Source organism: Felis catus, chromosome A1, assembly GCF_018350175.1.
Source record: "Felis catus isolate Fca126 chromosome A1, F.catus_Fca126_mat1.0, whole genome shotgun sequence".
NCBI lineage: Eukaryota > Metazoa > Chordata > Mammalia > Carnivora > Felidae > Felis > Felis catus.
In genome coordinates, this window is record NC_058368.1 from 124,427,249 (window position 1) to 124,446,687 (window position 19,439).

Sequence of the window (19,439 nt, forward strand, 5' to 3'; positions counted from 1 at the left end):
ACCCTACTCCCCTTTGCTAGTGATTGGTTTAGGGGAAGCCAAGTTAACAAGTTGCAACAATAAGATGCAAGGAGAGGTCTTCTTGAAGCTACTGCTAAGAATGTCACTTTCTTAGTAAAAGACACAGATGAGGCTTGTGAAGCTCCTTCCTTTTCCTTCAATTTTCAAAGTGGAAATGATATCTGAAATTGCAGCAGCCAGTTTGGGGCCATGAGGAAATAAGCACAAGAATAAAATGCCAATAACCAAAGATGGAGAGTCTGGGGGATAGAGGACAGAAAAAAACCTGGGTTCTCGATGATACGATAGAGTCTTGAACTGGCAAACTTCTTATTAGGTGATATGAATAAATGTTTTTATTGCTTAAGTCACTCTTAATTGGGCTTTCTGCTACTTGCAATTGAAAACATTCATATTTGATATTCCTTCCTTTTGAACAGCATTCCTTTTGGAAGGGTCATACTGCAACCTTCCTTATAGCCCAACTGCCATCTTTTTTTTCCAAATGGCTTCTAAGGGATCACTGCTAAGGTATTCCAGCAGATCATGGTATTAGTGGGACTTAAGGCATGATTTAATTAAAGGATATTTTCATTTTAACAAAAGATTCCTGAGATGAGAAAAATTTCCTGAGACAAAGGCATAAAACCACAATGGTGGAATGACACGTTGTGGGATTAATACTTGGCAGAGGACTGGTGGTGTTGATTTCTACTTCTTCAAGCCCAGGGTGTAAGTGGCCACCTGGTCTACCTATGCTATCCTTAGAGGCTTGCAACTCAAAATGTGGTCTACCGACAGTACTGGTATCACTTGAAGACTTGGAAAAGTGCAAAATCTTATGCCCTGACTCAAACCTACTCAGTCAGAATCTTAATTTTAACAAAGATCTCCAAGTGATTCATACATACACTCAGGTGTGAAACTCATCACTCCAGAGGACAGAATTGGTAGAGTTATAAAAAGCTCAGTCTTCTCCTGTCAGATGAATAGTTAGCAAGGCACAATGTTACAAGGAAAATTTCTCATATTGTCTTTTTATCTGGCAGTACAGAATTGGGGTAGACCAGATTTATTGAGTAAATAAATATAATTCTTTTAAAGTCATCTGAAAATGAAGATCAGAACCATTCAGCACAACTCACTTTCAAGATTATATATATATTTTTTCAGTAATCTTTACACCCAACGTGAGCCTCTAACTCATGATCAAGGGTCACAGGCTCCACTGACTGAGCCAGCCAGATGCCCCAAGATTGTATCTTATTTCAAAAAGAAACATGAGTTACACAGAAATTGAGAGATATAACAGAGCTAGTGGTAAGGTCTAAGGAAGGGCACACTGGAGTTAGATACTTCCTCATGGTACAGCCTTTAGTTAGGTCACTTCATGTGGGGGTTCATCTGTTTCCTTGAAGACTCAGAATCTCATTATTGGCAGTGCCTGGTGATCAGGCTTTTAAAAGTTATCCATGCCAATAAAAATAAACACTATTTTGCAGGAGATTCAAAGATGTCAAAAAAATTAATTTACATTAATATATAGTCATCATATGGACAAGAAGGCTCTCCTTGGCTTGGTCCAAAGAAAGTTCTCCCTGTAAGAAGCTTCCTGGGAACCCAAGTCATAATCAGAAGTTCTCTCACTGATTTATCAGAAGACATCCCTATCTCAGGGACCACAACATTGGAAAGTCCCTAAAATAAGTTCATTTCCCACCACCCCCTAAAAAACACTTACATGGAAGACAAAATTAAAATGAGAAGGATGCTTTGTGTGCATGGAATCAAGTTAAGATTTAGATAAATGCGTACTAACAGCACCAGGCCATGTGAGCAGCCTTGGGCAGGTCAGTATCCACTACCCACTAACCTCTCTTGGTAGCCCAATATCTGAGACAGGTGGACCAAAGTTTACTCGGTGCTAAACTAATAAGGTTACTTACATTTCCTTGGTGTCTTAGTCTGTTCAGGCTATTGTAACAAAAATACCAGAGGTGTCTGGGTAGCTTGGTCAGTTGATTTCAGTTCAGGTCATTATCTCACGGTTCAAGGGATCAAGTCCTGCAATAGATTATGTGTTGACAGTGCAGGGCCTGCTTGGGATTCTCTTTCTCCCCCTCTCTCTTAACCTCCCCTGCTCACTCTCTCTCAAATAAATAAATAAACTTTAAAAAAAACACCCATAAAATGAGTGGCTTATAAACAACAGAAGCTTGCTTCTCACAGTTCTGGAGGCTTGGAAGACCAAGATCAAGTTTTCTGGCAGACCTGGGTTCTTGTTCTTGGTTTAAAGACAGTGATTTTTTTTTACTGTAACCTCATAAAGGGGAAGGGAATTAGGGAGATATGTGGGGTCTTTTTAGAAGAGCACTAATCTCATTCATGAAGGCACCACCCTCATGACTTAATCACCTTCCAAAGGCCCCACCTCCTAATAACATCAGATTGGGCATTAGGTTTCAACAAATAGGTGTGTTGGGTTTCAACATATGGAGTTGATAGTCAGACCAGGGCACCTAGGCCAAAAATAAGCTGCACCCTTGAGTGAGGGCACTGCTGAGTCTGCAGGTGGAAGCCAAGTGGTTCCAGCTGTGGCCTTGCTGGCTGCAAAGGCGGAGGCCAAGGCCTGTTGGGTTACAATGTGAGTGGCTTATGAAATTACTCAGTGCTTTCCTATCTTGTTCTCAAAAACTTTCTGGAAATATAACTATATTGGTTTGCTAAGGCTGCCATAACAAAGTATCATACATAGTGTGGCTTAAACAACAGACATTTATTTATTCATTTATTTTCTCACGATTCTGTAGGCTAGACCTCTGTGACCAAGGGGTACCTGGGTGGCTCAGTCAGTTAAGAGTCTGACTTTGGCTCAGGTCATGATCTCGCGGTTTGTGTGTTTGAGTCCCACGTCCAGCTCTGTGCTGACAGCTTAGAGCCTGGACCTGCTTTGGATTCTGTGTCTCCCTCTCTCTCTCTGCCTCTCCCCTGATCTTGCTCTGTCTCTGTCTCTATAAAAAATAAATAAACATTAAAAAATTAAAAAAAAAATTGGTTTCTTCTGAGGCCTCTGTCCTTGGCTTGCAGATGGCCATCTTCTCAATGTGTCCGTACATCCTTATCCTTCCAGTCTATGTATTTGTGTGTTTCCTATCTCTTCTCCTCCTCTAAGGAAACCTACTATAGGGAATTGCGGCCACCCATATGACCTTACTTTACCTTACTCACATCTCCAAAGGTCCTATCTCCAAATACAGTGACATTCCAAGGTATTGGATACTAGGGCTTCTACATATAAATTTGGGAGTTAGGGACATAATTCAGCCCACAACAGTCACCAATAGCACTAAGACAAATCTGTGGCTGGCTGAGAGCTATAGGGAAGAAAAAGAAAAAAGGATGTAGTTCACAAGATTTAAAAACACAAATAGCGCACAGGATTTTAGAATAGGATAGGCCTTTAGGAAGTTAAAATACTGTCATTTGACAGATTAAGAAACTGAGGCCCAAAGGTGTGATATGACATCCCCAGACCTATACAGTTGTGAGACAAAATAATAAACTGAGGGTGAGGCGTATGGTCAGAACTTTGTCAGAAATAAATGATTTTGTGTACATATTCTTGCATATAAAATCAGAATAAAATGTGCCTTATGGCCAGAAAATATACTTATGAAAGAAGATCTATTTATGGTCCTGCAAACTGGTCATTTGCCTCTGGTGACTTCTTTCCTTGAATCCTGGAGCTCCCACCTGGTATATTCCCAGCCTACATTTTTGGCACTGATGTGGCTATCTGCTGAGATCTCTCTGCTCCAGGGCCAGTAGCAATTTCCTGATCTTGGATTCTGGGTCCTAGCATGACAGCCACAACTGCCTCTGAGTACTTAGAAGCTGGTGACAAAAATCACAGAATGCTGAATCCAGCTGCCTCAACTATTCTGACGCATCGCCACAACCTGCTTCCTGGCAGCATCAGCAGCAGAGAGATAGCTTCTGTCTCACCCCTGTTGTTCAGATTTTGTCCACATGCATCCAGTTGGTGAAAACTAGTTTGCATCTAGAAGCCTAGATGCAAGAGTCTGGGAAATACAGTTTTTAGTTTTCCAGCCTCTCCAGTATAGGAAGGCACATAGAAAGAGGTGGAATCCATGCAGAGTGCCCATCAGGCATATCCAGCACAGTTATGCCTATGATTTTAACCAGTAGAGTGAACTAATTGAAGACTACTGGGAACACTGAACAGAGCATTCTGTCAGGTTTCTTTAGTATGGAGCTGAACTCAGGTCCATGGGACGCTATTTTTGAAAAAGGGTAAGGGGATCCATTTTTCCAACACATGTGACTTTTGCAACAAGAATCAGCATGCAATACATACCAACAAATAAACCAAGGGTGACTATTTTCAAGACTTGCCTGGGCACAAAAAATATTTATGTCAGAGACTGACACCCTTCCCCCTTCCCATCCATTTTCCTTTCCCCTTCTTTTTAATAACAGAAACACCTATCATTAAACATAAATACATAAACATAGACACATGGCCATCCAGCTAGTGAAGGAACTGGCAGATGATGGCCTGTGGGCCAAACCAGACACTGACTCATTTTGTAAATACAGTTTTATTGGAACATAGCCACTCACTTATTTCCAAACTGTCTATGGCTGCTTTTACACTACACAGGCAGCAACAGGTAATTGTGACAGAAATCATTCAGGCTTCAAAGCTGAAAATATTTCCTACCTGGCTCTTTACCGAAAAAGCTTCCTGACTCCTGAGCTGAAGATGGTATTCTACAGTCTCCCCTGCAGCTACACAAGGTCACATGACTATCTGTGGTCCAAGGAAATGGGGGTGCAAATGACACATACCACTGATATGCTTGTCTTTAAAATATTAGCTGTGTATTCTTCCAATACTCTTCCCTCTTCCTGTCAGCTTAGCAAATTTTTTTTTCTGTGAAGGGCCAGACAGTAAATATTTTAGAGTGCAGGCCATAGAGTCTCTGTTGCAACTACTCAGCTCTGCGCTTGGGGCACAAAAGCAGCTGTAGATAACACGTAAAGAAGTAAGCGTGGCTGTATTCCAATAAGACTTTGTTTACTAAAGTAGTTGGTAGGACAGATTTGACCTGTGGGCTATAGGTTGCTGATCTCTGCCTTAAGAGATAGCTAAGTGACACAGAAAAGGAACTTGAGTTTCTGAATGACCATATGGGGAAAAACCACAACCTGGACTTCTATCTCAAGCCTTGTTTTTGAGGAAAGCAAATGGTGTGATTTATTTAAGCCACTGTATTTTTGAGTCCCTTTGTTATGCTTTATATTGTGCTTCTTGGACTTGTGAATGACACACAAACTAGGGAGATACCTTCCAATATTTGCTGAACATCTTGCTCCTAACATTTACAATTCAGTGTTACCTGAGCACCTACTGTGAGCTAGTCTGTATAAAGCATAGCAGGAGGTGAAATGATGAGAAAGACACATTCCCTCCCCTCGCAAAATACAATCCTTGTGTTATGATTTACTGGTGGGTTGTAATCAGTTGTGTAGTCATCACTAGCAATTGATAACTTCAGAATTAAAGTTTCAAAGTTTGTGAATGATGTATTGTGCCAGGGGTCCCCAAGATCACCCTAAGGCTTTGTGATCTGCTAGAACACACAAAACTCAGAAAATGTTATGCTCACAGCTAGGGTTTATTAAAGTGAGAGGACAAAGATTAAAATCAGCAAAGGGAAGGGTACATGGGTGAAAGTCCAGGAGAAACCAGGTACAAGCTGCCAGATGTCTGATCCCAGGGGGAGTCAATGGAGAAGAGCTTCACTTTCCAGCACTGACGTGTGAGAACATATGCCAAGTACTACCAGCCAGGGAAGCTCCCTGAGCCTTGGTGTCTAGGTATGAATGGTGTTTGAAGTAGGGTCACCAGTAACAAGGCTATTGTGAGACAAAATTGAAAGCCTAAACTGTGGTTGTGGATGTAGAAAGAAGAGATCTAGCAGAAACAATTCAGATGAAGAATCTATAAGGATGAACTCTAAAAATTTTGTAAATAGTGACATGCCACAGAGAAAGGAATGGAAAAGAGGTTAGAAGTCATACACATTCCATGATTTAGAAACAAGGTGGCTGGGATGATTGTGGGGCTACTATAGAAAATAGAGAAAATGGAAAATGGGCCCTGAAGTTTATTTGAACAGGAGCTGGGCACAAGACAGAATCCATTAGATTTGGAAATGGTGAGTGAAAGACCAATAAAAAATCCAAATGTGTCTATCAGGACATTTAAGAAAAGTGATTATAGCTTGAGAGAAGTCTGTGGGCTTGAGAGCTCCTGGCATCAAGGTCCTGTGGCAATAAATGACATCAGGGAAGGGAATGCAAAGGAAGAAGAGAGGCTGACTTGAGAAAGAAGTCTGAAGATGCCAATAGTTAAGTGACAGGCAAGGAAGAAGCCTGTGAAAAAGCTAGAGAAGAGAAGCAGAGATGGATCAGTTTGGAAACCAAGGCAGCAAAGCGAATCCAGCAGTCTGGCATGCTGTTGGGAAGTCAAGCAGGGTACCCAGGGGAAAGATTGCTGAGCCTGGTTGGCATCAAAGAAAGGCAGTGCTTCCTGACGTTGAGAGGCACATTGGCCCAATTTCAGAGATTAGGGAGTAAGTCCTGGGAGAGTAGAGAAGAGAATCTCTCTCCCCCATGCCTCAGGGAGAAGCAGGAACTCCTGTGGATGGAGTTGATTGGAAGGGAGGGGCATGGATAGGACACAGGGGCAGGCAACCAAAAGCAAAATACTGACTGACTGGGCACCCCAAAGCTTTGCAGCAAGCTTAGAAAAGCAAGTGCTCTAAAGGCCACAGATGATGACAAACTGTTCTTTGTCATGAAGCTAGAGGAGCTACGTTGATAAGGCCCCTTTAAATGCTGGTGATACTGTGAATGTCCCTCAGAGACCACAGGGAAAATGGTCCCACAGTCAATTATCATTGCGGCACTCTGTACTAGTCAGGGAATTTGGCGGGTACTTGGGTGTTGTGTTCCAGCTCAGGATCTCTATTCTTCAGATTAAAGTCATTACAACTCTGTTTATTTTAGAAAAGATTAATAGTTCCCCCTCCTCATTTCTCAAGAACAGACTTTTGTCTGTCTGGAGTGAGTCATTAAATATATCAGTTCAACTGCTCTGGCTGCAAGATTGCAGATATAAAATCATCTGATTTTGACAAAAAACAGCTGCAGCTTTTTGTATTATTTTGAGTCTACAATCACTTGTGGATAGAGACAGATAGGAAATGTTCCATGATAGTAAGAGTGATATGAGCCTTCTACCCTATCAGTAATCTTCCCAAGACCCTCTAACTTGTCACCTTCACCAAGATGTCTCTCAGTTAATTCATGTCACATCAATTTAACTCAACTCTCCCAACTCTCCCAACTCTCACAGGCTACTCCCCTGAATAATGTGGAATATAAAAGATGAACAAGAAGGAATACTTATGCTCAGGAATTTTATAGTCTATATGGTGAATTAAACAAAAAACACCTAGAACTAAGACTGGTTGTGGTAACTGTTGTGGTAGAGGTGTTTGAGGAAAGGGAGCTTTGAAAGGCAAGCTTGGACCTCAGGCAAGACTTTCTGGAAGAGATAGTGTTGGAGCTGATCTTGAAGGGCCTTGATGTGTGTGTGTGTGTGTGTGTGTGTGTGTGTGTGTGTGTGTGTGTGTTGTGCACAGGTGTACAGGGTTAACTAGGAGGAAAGTGAAACATTCCAGGAAAAGATTCTTTTTAAATTTTTTTCACATTTATTTATTTTTGAGAGAGATAGAGCATGAGCAGGGGAGGGGCAGAGAGAGAGGTAGACACAGAATCCGAAGCAGGCTCCAGGCTCTGAGCTGTCAGTGCAGAGCCTGATGCGGGGCTTAAACCCACAGACCGCAAGACCATGACCTGAGCCGAAGTCAGACTGAACTAACTGACTGAGCCACCCAGGCTCCCCTCCAGGAAAAGATATTTTAAAATTCTGTATCTGGAGATACAGAATTGCAGTGCATGGGTAATATGTGGGAAAATCAGAGTTGGAGGGGATTTTAGGCCCAGATGTTCACAAACTTTGATGTGTGTTAAATCCACCTGGGCAGCCTGTGAAAAATTCAATAGCCTAAGCCTCACCCTTGGATTTTACGAGCTAGGCTCCCAGGACTTGGAGGTGTTCATGATTAACCAGGGTCACACAGCAGTTGGACCAGCTGGAGAACCTGTTTTCAGGGAAGAACAAGTTTTGGGTTTTTTTGGTTTTTTGTTTTTTTTTTTTTAAAGGGACCTGAGGTGTAAGATTTGTGAAGGGAGTTACAAGAGAAAAGACTAGAAAAGTAGGTTGAACTCAAGATTATGGATAGATTGGATGAAAGTCTAAGGAAATTAAAAGATTCCTACCAGGATACAAAGCCATTGAAAGCTTCAGAGGGAGAAGTGACGTGGTCAAAGTAATCAGAAGTGACCTAAGAACAAAAACTTATGGTTCAGCCTATTGACTGAAAGTGGAATTACAACTGGCTGCCAGGTTCTGAATCTTCCCAGCCAGCTAGGTCCTCTCACCCTCATCTGAAGCACATTCCTTTTAAGCTCATAAAAGCAGGGTTTTGTTTTCTGCTTACACAAATGATAAAACATCCATGAGGAGATATCACTTCATCAAGCATCTTCCAAAGCAGCTCATTAAACCCCAGGATGCAGAGTCAGTGGGAGGAATGCAAATATTCATCTAGCTCCTGACCCAAGGACAATACACACCAATCCCCCACCCCCACCCCGCTCTTCCAGTCTGCCCCGTGGTACAGGCAGCAGCCCCAAGTCTACAATTGAGCATACAGGGAGAGTGTGGAGGGGTCACCACAGTGCTTCCCCATGGCCAGAACAGCACATCTGGAGTCTGCTCTACAGATACTGGGCCTCTCAACAGCTTCATGAGCAGATGGAGAGCCAGATACTCAGAACCATGTTCTTCTTGGAGGGCTGGGGGCTGGGGGCCTAGGTCCTATCAAGGGATGCCATGCATACTGCAAGCTGAGGGGAAGGACAGCAAACATTTGAAACCTTCACTGCCTTTAGCTCAACAGTTATTTATACCAGTTAACACTGGCCTTGGGAGGACAACTTCTGTGGCCTGGGCAGATGCCCAAGGCCCTTATCACCTGCTTTTGTGTACCTTCACCATTTGCAAAATTCCCCCGGCTGTTATCTCAACATTTGTTCTCCTGTTTGTCTTCTGGAGGATAAAATATAGTTTCCACTGAAAGATTAAACAAAGACATCCTAAATGGAAACACTCATAGGGGACTTAAGATTGTAATTAAAACGTTGGCAGAATACCACATACCAGAGAAATTATCACCTTGCAACAAATATTGGGGTAAAATAACCCAGAATGAGGAAAATCTTTTTAAAGAACTAACTACATCATGTATATATAAATCCATCAGCATTTTGTATGAAAGGCAGAAGGTCAGAAGTAACATACCTTTCGCTTATACTGTGCTCAGAAACAGTGTTTCCCCCTAGGGATTCCACTGTTTTGTGTTATGCAGAATCTCCCTAGGCTGGAGGAAAGCCAGTGTTCCTAAATGTCAGCAGCACACCTCAGTTGTGGTTCAAGCTAAAAATGTCCTGAGAACCACTGCTGCAAATTTCAGGTGCATTGCAAAAATAATTTCCTTGGATCCATATAAACATTCAAAATATTAGTAACATCTTCACTTTTTGGATGATGAACTGAGACTCCAAATGGATTGCTGGTTTTTCACGTGGCTAGTGAGGGGTGCTGCTGGCTCTAAACCCCAGTGGACTGACTCTAAATTCAGGTCCTTTTCTAAAATATTGTGCTGCCTTTTAATGGAGGTAGAGACTCAGACTTGATTTCAATCAACTATTATATTAAATGCATGCTACTGAATTGCTGTTGTTGTTATTCATATTTCTAACTGTCTTCTCAGGAGCATGGATCTTGTTACATAGAGGACACTTGGTTCCATGAGGTCACTGAGAGAAGGGTATAGGTAGGAATTAAGGGAAATGGGTTCGTTTGCTTAACAGAGGGAAAGGATCATGGATCTCTCAGGGACAATAAAGAAGGTTGGGGAACAGGAGAGAGAGGTATTGGGAACTTGCGAGGCTTGAGTTATGTGACATGACACATTCATGTACTTGGACCCACAAGTCCCAAGCCTTGAGTACAATGTATTATTCACAAAATGCTTACAGAGTGATTATATATATATATATATATATATATATATATATATATATAATGTCAATTATACCTGGGTTGACAGAGACTGATGCAGAGACAGCATACATGGTCCCAGAAGTCAGAGGTAGAAAAGTCCATGACAGTGTAAGCTCCTCTCTGAATCAGCAGAACTCAAGGGCAAGGTTTGGGCTTTTCACAGATGTGGAACTAGAGCATTTACCCAGGCAACTGACACCATGGGGGCACCAGTTGACATCTGAAGCATAGGTACCTCGAGTGAGGGCAGAAACATTGCTGGGTTCTAGAATAGTTTTCAGGTATTGCAGGGAGGAGAATCAATTTGTGTCAGAGATAACCCAGCTTGAAGCTCTCTCAAAGGTAATCTAAAGATTTGTCTCCTTATTTAAGATCCGCATAATATTTGAAGTAACTGATCATAATAGGATCATAACAGCAATTCTCTGAATAGAATTAAAAATGGTGAGTTTGGGATGTGATGGAGACTCAGAAATAAATGGCTTAAAGCCATATTCAGCTAGTGGCCCCAGAACTGTCACTTCTAGAAGCAGGGAGAAGCCAACCATTTCAGGTTGTTATCTGTAATGAAGACAAGGTGGTTATATAACTCCAGATTTCACTAAAATAATAAAACCACAGAAAGTGACTAAATCCATATATGGAATGAGGACCAAAGTTAAGCATAATTATCCAGTTAGGATTATTATACCTTAGGATTCTCGTATAAACATCCAGTTTGTTCTCAATAAAAATGTGGTGAAACCTGGCTTGTATTCCTTTGGACATACCAGTCTGTTCTTGTTTCATGCTGATCTGCTCTGGCTCGCTGCTTTCTTGTATTCAAGACCTTATTACTGCTTAGAAAAGGTTCTTTATCTTTGCATGTTCAGTAATCTTTATGTGAGAAGCAGGAGAGGGTGGCCCCTGGTTGCTTGCCCAGTGCTGCAGCCAGGAGTCTCAGTGAGCTTTGCACCTGAGTGCTGCCCCCCAGGGGATCTCTGCTGTATAGCTTTGCAGCCATTGGGAGCGTGCTCATCCACTCCAGGCCAATAGGCACCACCTCAAGGCCCCCAGTGGTCCAAAAAGTTCAGAGAGTGGAATAAAAGAAAATCCATTACTAGTGCCAAATTTCGTTACCTTTTTCTACCCTGAGGTTTCCAGAGGGGGTCTCTCAAATCCTCTCAAACCCTTGTGGTCCCAATCATCTTGTCTAACCTCTTCCACCAAGGCAAGCTTTGGCCTGACATATTCCAGACACAATTAGTCAGTGTTTGACTCTCATTCAAATAATAATAAAAAAAATCAGACGGGCATTGTGTTCTTTGAAGATGAACTTGATAGGCATGAAATCTCAAAAGAAATCCTTCAGGCATGAAGCCTAGGGTCCTCAGTGGGTCTCTCCCTGATTCCTGGGCAGTGCTTGCCTATCACAGCCAGCACAGAATGAGGGAACACTCTACCCAGCTTCCACCCTTTCCTCGGTGGCTCTGGATTTGGAACCTGTTCAGGATCCAGAGGCTTATAAGGAAATACACAGAAAAGGAGCACAATTATTGCTCAAAAATGAAATTCTCAGGTTCCCTGAATTTAAAGGGGTTCAGAAAATATCCCAGAAATCACAGTAACATGGTGTTTAGAGACAAGTGTTTAGAGACAAGGCCCCCACACAGTTATAACAATTGAGAACGGGGTATTTACAGAATGCTATCAGAGTCCCAAAATACCAAGAAAAAAAATACAACCTTAACTTAACATCTTTATCTAAATAAACCCTCGACGTCCATAAGTGAGTCCTTTCTGGACTCTGAAGCATGGATTTGAAATATGCATGGCACAGCAATCCACCCAAGCCAAACTGGCCTTTTGGCAAATATGAAGTTTTTCTGGTAAATGTTAATAGCCTCCAACCATTAGAAGTGAGAATGGGGGCGCTTATGTGTTCCTTTCCCCACAGCCTTACTACCAGGAGTTGTATTATAATGAAAACAACTTTTAGACAATATTCTGACAACACCTAGACGTTAGGTGTTGTAAAATAGTCTTAAAACTTCTCTGTAGCTGAGAAGTCCCACCCTTTACCCTTGGGCCCTCTCTTACCTGGATCTGCTGTTCAGTATTTCCAATAAAAAGGCTTAACTGAATTTGAGGCAAACATATTCTGATGGCAGGTGTGGCCAGCTTGGTGCTGTGTCAGGCACAGGGCACTCTGTGGCAGAGTGGAAGAATTGAGGGCCAATTAAGAGGTCTAGATCTCAAGTCTGAACCATTTGTAGTCAGCAAGCTGGGCTTGCTACGTGCTTCTACTTCATCCACAGAAGGGTGGTGGTTCCTTCCTGACACTACTAGCCAACCACCTATTTTGAATACTACTCATTTCACCAATTAAAAAACTATTTTAAACATCCCTAATGCTAATTGGTAAGCCCTCTCGTGCAGGTTTGGTTAATTGTATTTACAATGCCAAGTAACCATCTTGGAAGATGTTGATTCTGGCTAGGGTACTTCATATGCTGGTTAACCACTTCTACAGGGTAGCTCCCCAAGATGTGGTATTTTAAAGGCTAGCTAACTGCAGTTAAGTTAGAGTTAACTGGTAAATACAATATGACACAATGTTCATATTGAAATACTAAACATCTTTTTAATGTTTATTTTTTATTTTTGAGAGAGAGAGAGCAGGGGAGGGAGAGAGAGGGAGACACAGAGTCTGAAGCTGGCTCCAGGCTCCACACTGTCAACACAGAGCTTGACGTGGGGCTCAAACCCCCAACTGTAAGATCATGACCTGAGCCAAAGTCAGACGTTTAACTGAGCCACCGAGGCACCCCCATATTGAAATATTTTAAAGTAAAATGCCACACAGACAACATAACACATGAGAACAGTAAAAAGGCAAGGGAAGGTAAATGAGAGTTGGAAGCAAGGGAAGCAGTCTTGACTAACTGACTTTCTCCTTTGTTTATGAGAGCATGAATCCTACTTCAATAGGGTGCTGAGTGTCATGGAAGGACAGGCTCTCTTTGCTGGAGATTGGTTTATTTTATATGAAATAAATCTTAATTGGCCTCTTCCTAGAACTTTTTTATTTTAAAGATTAGAATTTCACTGGCCCAGAAGTATCCAGAATAAATCAGACAACTGTACTCAGAGATTTAGAAAGAGAATTTGAGGGATGCCTGGGTGGCACCAGTTGAGCATTCTGACTTCAGCTCAGGTCATGATCTCAGGGTCTGTGAGTTTCAGCCCCACATCAGGCTTGCTGCTGTCAGCACAGAGCCCCATTTGGATCCTTGGTACTGCCCCCTCCCCCCGCTCCGTCTCTGCCCCTCCCTCGCTGACGCTACCTTAAAAATAAATATTAAAAGAAAAAAAAAGAAAGAAAGAGAATTCGAGGCAAGGGTCACAGAAATGAGTCTGTTTCAACCAATTCTGTATCTCCACTCTCCTCTGGTGCTTCTGAAAAGCAATCTAAAAAATTCTAGTAGAGAAACATCTAAAGGTGAAGAAGCATATTTCAAGTGTGTTATCAAAATTCCACTGATTAACAGGAAAATGTTATTGGTTGATCCGGGCTGAAGGGTAAAACTTTATCAGTATTTTAAGACATTCACCCAAGTTGTAAACAATTGTTCTTGCTGCCTCAAATCCTTTTACAGTGCCTCAAATCCCTTATAGAACGTGGAGTATAAATAAAAAACATACATAGGCACTTGTGTGCACACACACACACTCTTCTAAATATCTCTTATACAGTCAACATCACTGATACTTTATTTTAATACAAGGTTTAAAATGAAAATCAGGCAATGAAAGTCTTAAAATAATTTCAAATTAAACCTTGTTAGTTTTGAAATTATGTATTCACCAAACACCAAGTGACCTAAACTTTTGAGATTAAATCTCTTCTATAGAATACAATTCAATGAGTTTTTCCCATTTTGACTCCTTTTTGGAAGAAGATAGGGTGGAAATACATACAATAAAAACAACAAAATCACATAATTATAAGAGCAAACAAATCAATGCCTCAATCTTATGAAATAGCTCAGCCAACCCTCAAGACTTCATTTTGCTCGGCTTTCTTTCAGCAGCTTTGATCTCCTAGATGTTGTATGGCCTCTGAAAAATCGCAGAAATAAATCAAAACGCAATTCAAAAGGTACCAAGGGCAAGAACAGTGATCGTATTTTTGGTTTCACTGAGCTAAGACATTAGTAGGTTTTGGCATTAATCTACCCGCTGGTGCCAGGATAGCTTTTTCAAGCATCAGGGTTTTTAAAGAAACAAAACCCCAAGAGCCAGATGGTCAAGATATCCACATTTGATGTGCACGGCCTGCCTATAGGGAGGTCTGTGTAGAGTAAACTATTGCCCGAATGATATGGCAAAAGGACCCCACAAAATCCCCGTCTTCAAAATATCTCCCTTATTACCCTGTAATGGGTGCCCAAGCTTCTACCATTAAACATTTTATTTGTTGTATTTAAGATAGTGATTTTCTAACTCCTTTAAGCTGCCAAAACTCTTCTTATCCATTGATTTTATTCAGAGGTCTCATAAACAAAACATAAAAGCACAGATGCTGTAGTTGAAAGAGAAGACCCATCGGATCAGGCCCACACTCCTGAGACACATCTGCACACTGCTACAACTCACTGAAGCACATTTGAAAAACCAATGGGTTAAGACAGAGTTTCCCAACTGATGTGCACAGAAGAGTTATAGAAGTTGAACATTATTGATCCCTTTGAGCCCTCCATGGCCCACTGTCTCTCACTTTCATTTATTCCAGTGTGTGGAAAAAATATTGTATGTGCACTGGACATGAAAACAGGTTGGGGAGATCTAGGCAAAGACAGTGTGCTCCAAGAGAGGTTATAAAACTATATTAGTGCTGGTTATTAACACTTTAGCATGGACCTTCCCTCCCTCCCTCAAATTCTCAATGTAAAGGGAATATATATCAAGGAAATTAGGGAGATGAAGGAAAACCAGCACTCTTAGGAAAGAAAGAATTGAGTAGGAGGCCATAGGAGAATGCTGGAAGCAGGCTTCTGGATGACCTGGAAGCCAAAGGTATGACACTAAGACAAGGGAAAAGGACACTCTGAGGAATGGAGAGGGCCTGCCGTGAAGGCCTTACTTTGCTACCTGGTGAGGATAAGCCCTGCTCCCCAGTGTCAGCTCAGCCTATGTTGAGATCATGCACTCAAACACATATTTTATTTCTGAGAGATTTTCACAGTGGAAGTGCCCATTTGGGAGACCCATGTAAGCGGTTCGTTCACCTGGAAGAAGGCAGACTTGAGTTTTGAAAGGGTCAATGAGTAATTCCCAGTGGAGACCCGTCACAGAAGAAGACAGGCCCTGACAGCCTCCGACTGAAAAAACAAAGCTGCTTCCCACCTCCTCCCTCCCCAGCATCCTGTCCTCTTCCCTCATTTCTCAACTTCTTTTCCCATCGTTGTGACTCACGAGTGTCAGCCACTGGAGCTGCTCTCCATTTCGCAGCCCTCAGAGATCTCATTGTGAGCCCTTTCTTCTCATCCCCATCCACTTACTGTCGGGCACCAATCCAGACACGATCCCTTCTCCAAAGGCGCCCCCTGAGGTGCAGCTTCCTGGCAGGCACCTTCCACAGGCAAAAATGATTTGCCTCTGAGGACTGATTCGCCAGACGGACAATCTGAGGTTTATGGTTTTCCAGCAAGGCGTTTCACAAAACCTTGCCAATGCCCCTTTTGCCATTGGCCAATTCCCTTTCACTGGCTCTCCCTGCCTGTCATCTGCTTTGTCAGCCAAAACCCTTTTCATTTTTCTCAGCTTCATCTTGGACTCAGGCCTAGGAAGGCCTGTCAAGAAGATTCCTGACGTACGAAGTTTTATGACTCTTCCACCACCATCCTGAGAGGCACCCCTTGTTCTTCACCTCTGTGTGTTTCAGAGGAGTGCATTCTTGTGTCTTACATAGAGCGTATTTGACTGAAATTCCAAATGCATAATAGCACACATAATTATTTTCAAATGAGAATTAAAATCAAATGATGTGACAAAACGATGGAAACAGAATCCTCAAGAGAAATTTAGGGGAAAGGGAGAAACAAGAGGAAGTGAGACTAAAATAGAGAATGTCCTTGTACAAAACTGAAAATCTTTAGGGAGAATCAAAAACTACACCCAAAAAGGTGTAGTTGTTTAAGATTCAGGAGGCCTTGACCCTCGTCTGAATCCACTCGTCATCTAAGCCCTTCTTCTGAACACTCTGGGCCTGTCCCAAACGCACTTGCCTTTTTCTTCCCAAATTGCTCGTTATTTCTCAGCACGACCTCTCTGCGTCAGCGAAGTATACTGCTCGCTGCTGTTGCTCAAACACAACTTGCTGTATCCACCCGAAACACTTGCCAAGCATAGTTTTCTTCCCATGGAACAGGCCTGGCACCAATTTAGCTTTTGTTTGTCTAATTGAACACTTATTGAGGCTTACTAGGTGCCAAGCATGTTACATGCGTTATCTCATTTAATTTTCATAACCACCCTGTGAGATAGGCATCTTACTGTCCCCATTTGAAAATAAGGACACATGAGGAAACGAGCTGAGGAAGTTGAAGCCATTGGCTCAAGGACTGAGTGACAAGAACAGCATTCTGACCTAAGGGAGGTCTGACCAGAGAGCTCAAGCTCTGAACCACAGCACTCTCCCTCATTGGCTCCTCCTTTGCTCAATGAGTTTAATGTTTAATGAGTTTAAAGTTTAAACTACTTTGAAATTTGGGACAGAAATGACCATCACTCTGTTGGCCTTGGAAAATACAACTCCCAAGCCCACTGCTGTTCAGATCAGCAGGAAAACCAATCCCTCTCTCTCTCTCTCTCTCTCTCTCTCTCTTTTTAGCAGACACTAACACTTTCCAGCTGCCAGACACTGGAAGAGGGAGGCAGCTGAAACCCAGGGGATCTGCAGAGAGTCTCTCTTTGCATGGCCAGGAGTGCATCCTGGCCTTGGCTTGAAGGCTGGTGGCTCTGTTTCCCATTCCCCAAGATTCAATGCAGAGCCCTCTCCAGGGATCTGCTGCAACAGTTCTTCGAGAGGAAATGAGGATAATCCTTTACCCTCCACCCTTTGGTGCTCCTCTTAGTCAAGAGATTTCCACACCAACCCTGGCCTGACTCGCAGTGAAACCGGCTTAGATTCACTCGGTCCTGAGGCTCCAGTCTACCCTGTGGGGAACAGGTTCCTCGGCTGTTCTCCTTTCAACCAGCTGGCTCATACATAGCAGGACTAGCCCCTCCCTCTTGTCTCATTCTTCCCTCAGAGTAGTTTTGTTTCAGAGGTTTCCTTGCCTTTTTTGGTTTTGGGTGGTGGTTGTGGTCACCCACTGCCCCTTAGTTCACCTCAAGAGATTTCAGTAACTTTGAATCACAGGGAAGAGGGGTTGGGGCTTTAGCTCCTTCCCTCACAGAAGATCCCTAAAGTTCTCACGCTAATTTGCTCCCACCTCTCTCACACAAGTTCAAGTGCTTTTCAATATCTTTAAAAAAAATCAAACTTCACTGGGGCATCTGGGTGGCTCAGTCGGTTGAGCGAATGACTTGGTTTCAGCTCAGAATGTGATCTCGTGGTTAGTGGGTTCAAGCCTCGCCTTGGGATCTGCACTAACAGCACGGAGCCTGCTTGGGATTCTCTCTCTCTTTCCTTCTCTCTCTGCCCCTCCCCCCACTTGCATGCATTCTCTCTCTCTCTCTCAAAATAAATAAACTTAAAAAAAAATCAAGTTTCACCTCACCCTGCTACAATCAGAACTCAGTTCTCAGGGGAAGCCTAACTACTTCACTGTTCCTTTGCTTCTACCACTTAGCTCTTAGATTAATTTTGGTCCCACAAGCAACCTAAAGTTTGTGAACCCATCCAAGGCTGTTAGTACTCCTCAGAGCCCAATAATTGGTGTTCACTGACTAGGGCCCTGGAACAGTCTATATCTTCCTTTTTTCCCTTTTCCTTTTCTTAGCAATGTTTGGAGCAAGGATGAGTCTATTATTGGCAAGGATGTTTGGACTCTTCAAAGGAGAAATGTCAAAGGCAGGATCCTGTGGGGGTTGTAATTATTTTATTCTCAACCATCTTGCAGCCTTTCTGTACCAGACCTCTCATATGTAATATTATAATGTAGCTGAGTCATATTTCTAAGTATTTTATCTTCAACTGCATCCCCAAGGGACATAGGGAGCACAGACTAAAGATTCAGGATGAGCCTGGGAAGGTTCAGGCGCTTTAAAAAGAGCTGATGAGCATACATTTGGGAGAGATTCTCTTCCTTTTTCTGCTCTTCTTTCATCTGATCTCAGTTGGTGCCAGCCAGCTCCCAGCCTCCTGGCCCAGCTGCTGCCCTTGGCTGGATAAGTAGGGGCATTGTGGGGGGGAGGGGTATGTACTATTTCTCTTTAACCTCTGTATTCATCCTGCTTGATTACCATATACACCATGATAGGTTTTGCATTGCCAAGGCCAGAATGTATGAGGATGTTCCTTCCCCTTTGGGTATTCTATGTTTTGAACATAATACACTGTCAGGAGGAGGCACAGACAATAAAAGTTATTTATTTCTTAATTAACTTCTGTTGCCAGGCATTTTACATACAGTGTCTTATTTAATCTTCACAAAAACACTGCAAAGGGGATTTTATTCCATTTCTTTAGGAAATTAAAGACGAACAAGGATCATGGGCCATAGTAACATTTTTTCTAGATATGTCTCCTGAGGCAAGGGAAATAAAAGCAAAAATAAACTATTGAGATCACGTCAAAATAAAAAGTTTCTGCACAGTGAAGGAAATAATCTACAAAACTAAAAGGCAACCTACAAAATCAGAAAGGGTTATCCAATAAAAGGATAAAGAACTGATACAACTCAACTGATGTATAAAGAACTGATACAACTCAACACCCCCAAAACAAATAATCCAATTTAAAAAGTGGGCAGGAAACATGAGCAGACATTTCTCCAAAGAAGATACACAGGTGGCCAACAGATACATGAAAAGATGCTCAACATCACTTATCATCAGGGAAATGTAAATAAAAACCATAATGAGATATCACTTCACACCTGTCAGAATGGCTAAAATCAAAAACACAAGAAAAAACAATTGTTGATGAGGATGTGGAGAAAAAAGA

General features: G+C 42.3%; 1 protein-coding gene across 4 annotated transcripts in view; it reads right to left on the reverse strand.

Annotated features, from left to right (window-relative positions):
* The window catches only part of ANKRD55 (ankyrin repeat domain 55), a 284,495-nt gene that overhangs the window by 134,041 nt on the left and 131,015 nt on the right, over positions 1-19,439 (reverse strand). The window contains exon 1 of one of the 4 annotated variants that reach the window (XM_019834383.3): positions 12,365-12,898. The exons of the other annotated variants lie outside the window; for them this stretch is intronic. The gene's annotated coding sequence lies outside the window, so the exon portion shown is untranslated. Of the gene's footprint in view, positions 1-12,364; positions 12,899-19,439 lie in introns of those variants that run through there. 4 annotated transcript variants of the gene reach the window in all.